Below are 6000 nucleotides of genomic sequence, written 5' to 3' on the forward strand. Positions count from 1 at the left end.
CAGTGTAACATGTCAGCAACTTCTGATCATCAGCAGCCATAATGAAAATACTGACATGAGGTAAATAAACTCTTCAATCGAGGCTCATTTCTAACAGCAACACAAATCCCGAGACTTTCCTCTGGAAAATGACCGTCGCCATGACAACTACTCCCCTGATTTAGTTTCAAGGTGATCAAAATCTTGACTTACCGAGAAGGACGGCTCTAGTCCTATGGAGCCATAGCGTCCATGTCTGGGACGCGCAAGTGAGGGTTGTTTGTGTTGTCTTATCAGAAGCCCTCGGGTCGGGACTGAAGAGACAGTTAGCTGTTATTCAGCTGCATAGCGCCAACTTCCACCAACAGCACAACGTACATTAGCACTGCAGGGACCAACAGGCGGTGGCAGGAACCGAAACAGAAAATAAAACAGCCAGAAAACAGCCCACCCTGGCTGTGCTCCTGGAAAGGACAGAAGGTTGTGGATCCAGTTAGCTAGCGACTTGGCTAAAGTTAGCATGCATGTTTGGGTCTGTAAGGCCAAAACTGTCCGCTTTTAATGAGTCAAAGTCTCAGGAATTATCAGCGAAATGGCTTCTCCTCAGGTTCTCAGAAAGAAAAACTGCCGACAGCACTGTTATAAACTTCAGACAGGTCTGTCACACCAACGAAACTATCAACATCTCCGAACACCGTTCAACTATCAACGCTGGCTTCCGGTCACGTGATGAAAACAAGACGGCCCACTTGTGCTGCTTTCAAGGACACCAGGGAAACAAGAACTGCTGGATAAATGGTTCTGATGTCGTAACAAGTTAACATGAAAAACACAAAAAATATTTATTAACGAAAAAAATACAATTAAAATTAAATAAATAAATAATAATTTAAATTTGTTTTTAATCGAAGGTGTTTTTTGAGGTGATAACTGTGAAGATTCAACTGAAAGCTAATTTGCATAATTAAACATAAAGAAAAGTTCAGATTCATGTGTTTATAAATGCGCAGGCATTTATTCGTTGATTTAAAAATTTGTAGGTATTTGTTTATTTATTTAGCTTTTCTTAAAGTAAAACAACAAACTAAACATCCTCCAAAAAAAAACAATTGCATTTTTTCCACGACTCCTGTGAAAAAACGAGGGAAATGTGACTTTTTACTTGTGTTCTTACTTATTTAAAACATGCGTCACCTATAAAGGGCAGTGAGAAGCTAAACTCAAACAAAATTTGATTTAGATTTCTCTTTTATCTTTGTTAATCATATAAACCAATAAGAAGGTTGGTGGATTGATCATTTGTTTCTACATTTCTGTGTAATTTTGTATTTTTATTTCACATTTTGTACTCATATTTGTGTTATTCAACTGTTTATGTATCATTCACCTATCCAGTTCAGGGGTTTAGTGGCGTGGACATTTGTCGACATTTATCACTGCTGTCCATCCCTCTTTGGTTTCAGTCTCTGTCCTTTCCTGTCACAAAGCTGAAATAATCTAAAACTGGTTTCTGCACAGTAAGTTTCCAATCACTGGTTATCACTAAACAGACCTCCATTGAGATGTTTGATTTACATTCATCCAATTTATCCCCATTTACACAATTTGTTCACCTTTGATACACAGAAAAATACAACTTTGGATGTGTTTATTTTCTTTTATTTTGTCTTTTCTTTGTTTTTTACAAAATAAAACCAGTATGACAAACACTTAAAATCAATTCCTTATTCACAGGAGTGCCATCAAATGTACATTTGTACAATATAAGAAAAAGAAGAGGAAGAAAAGTACAAGTGAGGTCACAGTGATAACGTTCTTCGGACCAAAACGGTCCCGGAAAAATATTCTGCAGAAAGTAAGACTGTGCTGTAAAGGGAGCAGCTAAGGCCTTCAGCTTTAATACAACGTTGTTGATTTCACAAAGAAAGCAACAGCTCTATTGTATCTGTGACCCTAAAAGCCATCCGATTGTTTCTGTTTCGGTTTGTGAGTGGATGTTTCTCAGGGCTTCATAAAAATGATGTGGGAAAGTTTTTCAGAGAGTGAGGCAGAGGCGGATATTTAAAAAAGAGCCTGATGTAGAGGAGACAAGACTCCTAAAGAACATTAACTTAATGAAAACAATGGCTGAAGCAAAATCTGGTCTAAATCCTTCTGTAAAATCTACTATAGTAAAAATAACAACTCACTCTTAAGTTGCAGCATTTTTAAAAAAGTTGTTTAGTTTTTTGCCATAAAGAAAAAGAACAAAAAGCACATAGACAGGATATAATTCTCAACCTTAAATGAAAGAAAAGGAAATATTTAAAGGATATATGTAAAATGTTGGTGGTCACCTAAATAATTGAGCTCAGTATAATGAGCATAATTCAGTGTAATATGATCAAATCCCCACTTTATTTGTTTAAAAACTGGTTTCTGAGCTGCAGTGCACAGCGATCCGCTGCATCTCTGAAGCAACAACAAAAATTATTCTGTTCACCAAAACCAATCCCAACTGGGATCATGACACTGGACTGACTCTTTACTCAACTGGGAAATGGACAAAACAAGTAAGTAAATTAGTGCTTTAGAATTAATGTGAACTAATTAATGTAGGAGAAGCTAAGTGTGCTAAATGTTTTCAAAGTTAGCAAAAATGCCAAAGAGATAAATGAAAAATTAGTGAAATGTCTCCTGATAATTTTAGTGAAATATTTTACATAATAAAAACCAGAACATATGTTTTGAAAATAGTTTTGGAGAAGGTCAGACGCCTCTTGTAGGTCGCTCTGTATCCACTTGAATGTGTCACAGTCTCTGAGAAAAAACGTAAACACTAATAAAGAAATTATAATCAAATGGACATTTCTGTCGTGTTTTTACTGTGTTTTCATAAATACCATCTGAACATGTGGAGCTTGATTACAGCAAATCTGGAATCAAACAAAGGAAGAATCAGGTTTTCTGCTATAAGTAAATATGGATAAACCAGCAAACACACACACACACACACACACACACACACACACACACACACACACACACACACACACACACACACACACACACACCCACGCATGCACGCACACAGACAAGAGATTACTTTCTCTCCACATGCAGAAGCCAAATGTCAGTGAGGTTGTTTCTGTTTTTATGTCTGTGAGGATCCAGATATATAAAGACGACGAGCTTCAGGTTAGAATAACATTAGTTTGACAATAATTTTAAAAATAAGAAGAAAAACAATTAAAATAAATGTAAATATCAAATCTGTGTCCATTCCATCCAGGCTAGTGATTATTTTCTTCAACACATGTGAAAAACTAAAGGAGTGCAGAAACAAAACAATGACAAAAAGATTAAAAATCTGCATTTCTATGATAGATTTTGAAGAACTACAACTAACAGACAAACAAAAAGTAAAAAGTGGAACCATACTTTGCAAAAACACAGATTGAAAGAACTAGATTTCACAACAAAAACACGGCCTATGAAGACACATCAGTGTGTGACAGGAAGCAGCTATTGCACCAGGAACAGAGGAAACAGTTCAGTACAGTGAGTTTGTGCGCAGCTGTATAACACAGGGACTTTGTTTCTGACACACAAAAATACTTTTTCAGAAAAGTCTGCCCATTTTTAAAGAACAAAGATAAAAACATCTGAAATCTGCCTGGAGATTTTCAAAATAAGAGCTCTGGAAGAACGTTTGCTCAGGTAGAACTTGCTGCGTCCTTAACATATAGATCATCTTCGAACAGAGACATGCACCCAGAAATCATTATACAAGGAAAACAATTAGATTTAAAAAACTGATGACTTCAGGTCAGACGTTGTTCCGTTTCCAATCTGCTAGAAAATAAGTGGATTGGGTCGTTGCAGCGGGAAAAAACACAGAACCACAAAAGAAATCAAACATTCTTAAAATTTACAAAGGCATTTACAACAAGAACATGGATCACACACAACCTCACACATGAGCAAATAAATGTGATTGTACAGAGGAACGTTTCAGTCAAAATACAAAAGAGAGCGTCTTTTATCTTCACAGGAAGGTTGGAGCAGCTCCCACTCAACAGGCTGCTGATTGAAAGTTTGGATCAAATATTTCTTTCCTTCAAAAGGATGGAAGAAGGGAAGCTTGATTCTTTCTTTTGGAAATTATCCTGAGATTGTTTTTCTTTGCTTCGCTTATCAAACTTTCAGCTAATAGAACAGAAACATGTGGTTGTGACTTATCTGCATTTTTATGCCAGTTTTCAAAGTTCACTCCTGATGAAGTGACTTTTGCATTCTGAGAGATTCGATGCTTCTCATTGTGTGTTTGCAGGAAATCAGGATTTGTTTTCAGAGACTTCAGAGTTTGGAGCGAGAGCAGCAAACTTTCTGAGTATAAATATAAGAATTTCTGCTCCAGAACAGAAAATGCATGCTTTTGTTTTTTTTTTGACAGGATTATTCTTCCATACATTTTGTGCAAATTGCACAGGAGGAAGAGCTTTGACATTCTAAATATCTGAGAGAAAACAGAGATTTGATGACATGTTACATGAACCAGGAAAATCATTTCAGTTCTTTGAGGTATAAATGCAAAACTCAGTCATTTTAATGTAGTTTGTTCCCTTTTCACTTAAATTTTAACAAAAGCTTATTTTCTGATGAATGTAGGCATCAGCTGCATGTTTCCTGTTTGGAAAGAGAGTTTTGTGTTCATGTTATCACAACATCAGGGAGATTTAAAAGAATATTTTTGTTATCAGTTTGGCTGAAATGACCAAGGATGGCAGGTTTTTCTGAGATGGTGTATTAATGCTATAGCAGATTAAAAAAGGAGTGAATGTCTGCTAAAAACATGACATTTGCAAATAAATATCAGAAATTTTCACCAAAAAAAACAACAAGTTTTTAAAAAATACTGAGCTCCAAAAGTAAAACATTAATGAGAAAAAGAAGATCTTGTCAAAAGTTTCTAGAAGAAATTTGGAAATGTGAAGCTAGGATGGAGGCCGGCTCCTGCAGAACCACAGTCTGCATGTGTGGACTCATTTCAACCCATCAGACTGAATAACCGGTTCCCAGGACCACTTTTTATTTTTTACACCATTTTCACCAAAAGAGAAAAGCACAAAAACTAGAACATGACAGATTTTCTTCTTCTTCTGCCCTGAATGACCAAACTTCATGTCAAACGACTGCAGGTTTCCTGCTGACTTTCTCAGGTGGTTAGAGGTCGAGCTTTTCTGTGGAACCAGCTCCCAGTTTCTATGAAGGAGGCAGTGGCTCTTCTCGACATGGGTTATATGGCTCTGTGTCCTGGGTGCCATCAGAGGGGTGGCAAGAAAACTAAAAATCTGCGCGTACTCTCCACTGCTGCCCTGTGTTGCTCAGGATCAAGAACTGCAGCCAATCAATGGTTTCCTTAGACCAGGAGTCTGCAACTTCACAATTCAAAAATTCATTTAGTGCTGCAAAAAGACATACATGTAACGATTTAAATGTAAAATCACGAGAAGAAAAATGTTTTAATGAGTAAAAAGCTTCTGGAGTTCTCAAAACCTGAGCGGTTCAGCAAATCTGTGTGGCTCTTTCTTTAAAATCATTTAAAAGTCATGATAATTTCACTCTGTTGTTTTAAAAAATTAAGTATTTCTGTATTTGTAACAGGAATGCCAAGTGTAACTTGTTCAACATTCCTAATTTTGACGCAGTTTCATGGAGGATTTCTCAGAAAATTATCACTTGATCTCATATTATTATGACTTTATTTATTTGTTTAATTAAAAAAAACATAAATAAATAAAAATCAATGGTAAAAAAGTGCCAGAAGAAAAACATAAATCGAGAACGACAGCCATAAATATAGAAAGTAAGATATTATCTTCATAAATGAAACCAAACAGTTGTGTGTTAATGAGGGTTGCAGACGCCTTGCCTTAAATTATCAACCTAAATCAGTTTTTTTTAGCATCAGGTGAACGGGAATGGATATAAATACGACTTTTAACTCAAATTAACGGAGGACTGAAGTGAACGTCTCTG

The 6000-nt window shown here is 36.2% G+C and overlaps 1 pseudogene; it reads right to left on the reverse strand.

The window, feature by feature from the left end:
• Window positions 1-1537, reverse strand: part of LOC129352909 (intermembrane lipid transfer protein VPS13D-like) — a 36094-nt pseudogene extending 34557 nt beyond the window's left edge.
• Between the last annotated feature and the right edge of the window lie 4463 nt (window positions 1538-6000).

Source organism: Poeciliopsis prolifica, unplaced genomic scaffold, assembly GCF_027474105.1.
Source record: "Poeciliopsis prolifica strain line A6 unplaced genomic scaffold, Auburn_PproV2 SCAFFOLD082, whole genome shotgun sequence".
Lineage (NCBI taxonomy): Eukaryota > Metazoa > Chordata > Actinopteri > Cyprinodontiformes > Poeciliidae > Poeciliopsis > Poeciliopsis prolifica.